This window comes from Castanea sativa, chromosome 9, assembly GCF_040712315.1.
Source record: "Castanea sativa cultivar Marrone di Chiusa Pesio chromosome 9, ASM4071231v1".
Taxonomy (NCBI): Eukaryota; Viridiplantae; Streptophyta; class Magnoliopsida; order Fagales; family Fagaceae; genus Castanea; species Castanea sativa.
In genome coordinates this window covers 947,734-951,091 of record NC_134021.1, presented here as the reverse complement: position 1 = coordinate 951,091, position 3,358 = coordinate 947,734, and the positions used below count along the sequence as shown (strand labels likewise).

The 3,358-nt window shown below is 36.5% G+C and overlaps 1 pseudogene; it reads right to left on the bottom strand.

Moving 5' to 3' along the window:
- Window positions 1-250: 250 nt before the first annotated feature.
- On the bottom strand, window positions 251-2,805 carry LOC142610443 (disease resistance protein RPM1-like; annotated as a pseudogene).
- Window positions 2,806-3,358: the final 553 nt, after the last annotated feature.

Genomic DNA, 3,358 nt, shown 5'->3' with positions numbered 1-3,358 from the left:
TTATTAGTAAAATAGCTTAAATGAAGCAACATTTTTTTTTTTAAGATGATAGATAAAATGAGTGCAATGACCATTCATTTGACAATTAAAAGAAGGAAAACAGATAATTAAAAAGCTACCTTCATGAAGCATTCTGAATAACAACCTTATGTAGATCTTTGGGATGTGCTACACCTTAGGAAAATCTATGCTACCTTCTCCTTCAATGCAACTTTTAAGTTCCATTGAGGCATATGTCCAAAATAGTTTTTGGAGATTAAGGTATTCGATGCCTTTAGGCACTGTCTTTAAGTCCATGCAGCTGTCAATCCATAGAAATTGCATACTTGGCATTACTACCTTATCTGTTATTATCTCACTCAACTGAGGGAAATTACGGATCCTCAATTCTGTATCTCACTCAACTGAGGGAAATTACGGATCCTCAATTCTGTGAGCTTGGGAAAGCCTGTAATGAAACATAGCTGTTTTCCAACATAGGCTTTAATAAGTGAAAGACGTCCCAAAATGGGCAAAGCAGCAATGTGATGGAGTAGATCTTCTTCCATCCTTGACCAATGCAATTGCAAATCTTTGAGGCTTTGAAGTGAACAAAAAAACTGTGGCACCTTCTCTAGTTTTCCATTCAAATAAAGCTTTTGAAGTTTGGGAGGAGGGGATGAGAGAGCATCCATTTGGAGAGTTTCTTCCTCATTATTTACCTCGATTGACATGAACCTAAGATGTGGCCTGTTTTGAATTGAGACACATAAATCCATGTCGTCTGCAAATTCTTTAACCGCCCGATATTTGATGGTGCTTGCATCCCTATAAAATATTTGAAGTCATTCCAGTTCCCAGTGTAGCGATACATATTAGATGCCGCAAGTTTTCTAAATTTCCTATTCCATGAGGAAGGGCCTCTATTTGTGTGTCCCTAAGGTTTGAAGATTAAGGAGCCTCCCTATGGAATTTGGAAGCTTCTTTACTAAAATTCAACTATCTTTAGTTGAATAATTTGAATAGTACATCAGGAAATTCATCAATGGGGGCATCCTCCAAATCTAGGACCCCTAACATTTTACCTCTAGAAGGCAATGTTTTCAACGATTTGTTAGAAACAAGAAAAAAAAACAAGAAAAGAACGAAGATTTGACATACTTGTAAATGGTTCAAGTTCTCCATGGGTTTCGTGAATTCAAATGCGTCGTGCTTTGCATTCTTTCATTTCTCCTCCACCACCATGTACAGCAGTAAACTTTTCTTTGTTTGATAATGATAGAGCAAGCTCCCACAGAAGATCATGCATTTTACATCTCCTTGACCTTCCATATTCATTCCTCTTTATAACTAGAAGCATGTTACGGAAATTGAGTTCTACTAGATAGCTATCTGCTACTTCTTCTAGAGTGCACCCTTCAATCGGTTCTACAAATCCTTCAGCCATCCAAAGCTTAATGAGCCTTTTTCTTCAAATCCCATGATCTTCTGGGAAAAGGGAGCAATACAAGAAACAATGCTTCAAATGATATGGTAAATCATTGAAACTAAGCAACAAAATCTTGTTCACTGCTTCTAGCTTAGGATTTTTACTTAAGACTCCAATTCAAGTTGCTGTAAATTTCATTCCATTGAGACAAAGTCTTGGAGTACATATGACTTCCCAAAGCTGTAATTGCAAGAGGTAGGCCTTCACATTTTCCCACAAGTGTTTGAGCAAAAGATTTAAACTCCAATGGAAAACTTCCATTGGGACTGCTTGAGAATGCTTTTTTGCAAAAGAGTTCCCAGGCCTCTTCCTGTTGCAGGAGTTGAATATGATGAATGTGATGTTTACCCCCCAAATGATAGCAAGCTACATCTTCCTTTCGAGTTGTAAGGATGATTCTACTCCCAAGAAAACTATCTCGAAGTAATACCTTTATTTTATCCAACACGTTTGTGTCCCAAATATCATCTAGGACAGGTAGATAAATTTTCTTCTCTAAATAGTTCACCAGTGTTTTTACTAATAATCTGTAGTTCATGGAACTCGAGTCTACTAGATTTGCTTGCTTCCAAGACTCATAGAATTCTGTAATCAAGCTCCTCAATAAGTCTTCTAATTCATATGCTTGGGACACTGTGATCCATGCAAAACAGTCAAAATGCTTCTTTACATCATCATTGTTGTAGGTGTTGGCAACTAGTGTGGTCTTGCCTGAACCTCCCATCCCGGCTATTGAAATGATAATCTGATGTGGTTCTCCATCCATCAACCAACCCATTATCAATTGCCCTTTATTTTCGATCCCCACAGGTTCATCCTCTTTAAGAAACAAAGAAGATTCACCACGACACACGATCCATTTATGATTATCTTTAGAACTTGTACCCTCTATATGATTAACACCATATCTCTGGTTCATTTCTGCAATGGTCTTGATTGCCTTACTGATTTTCTGTAACTTGGTGGTGGCTTGATGCCTCACCTATAGATTCCTTTGGAAAATAAATGTTTTGGTGAAGGAACCTGGCAGATCGACCTCCAGTTTGTTGGCTAATGATCTGATACATGAACTGATCAATAACATTATCAACCACATATGCCAAGTCTCTCACATTTGCCACCCCAGTTATCTCTCCTTCATTGCTTGTTCCCTTCTTATCAGCATCTACTAAAAAAGATTGCATACTTATCAACTCATCCTTGACATTGCCAATTGCATCACGAACCCCCCATAACAATGATGCTTCGGTTGCAAGCATTGAAAGGATATTGTTAATCAAATATTTTACTACAGCCGAATTTATTTTTGCCTTTAAATTTCCTTCTAGCTTCGTCATTGAGTTTTACTCTCCCTTTCTTCCAATCATGTATTTACAATATCAAAATGGATTAGTGGAAAGAAGGGAAAGAAAATGACAAGCTTTTTGACTTGTTGCTTGATTGTTGTTCATAGGAGACCTACACAATCAGAATAAAGGTGAGAGATATATTGGATGAAGGTAATTTTTTTCCCAAAAATGTGTAGCAGTACAAATCAGCTATGCTTGACTTCACAATTTTTCTTAAAGACTCAAGAGCCTTATGGTCCAATGGCACTGTACAGGAGAAGTTGAGTTCATTCGAATCCCCAATTAAAGCTGTCATTAACAAAAAATTACAAAGCTATTAAAACACACCATCAAAATATAAATTTTTGCATAAAGGAGTAGTTCAAGTTGAAATTAAACCATTAACAAGACCAAGTTAAATGGATCTGTTTTGTAACTTTTCTTGATTCATTATTAGGATAAAATAAAGTTTGAATGAGGGACCAATTTATTTTTATTAACTCCGAAACCTTAATATAAGATATAGAAACATCACTTAAACTGAAAGGTTAAGATGTGTTTG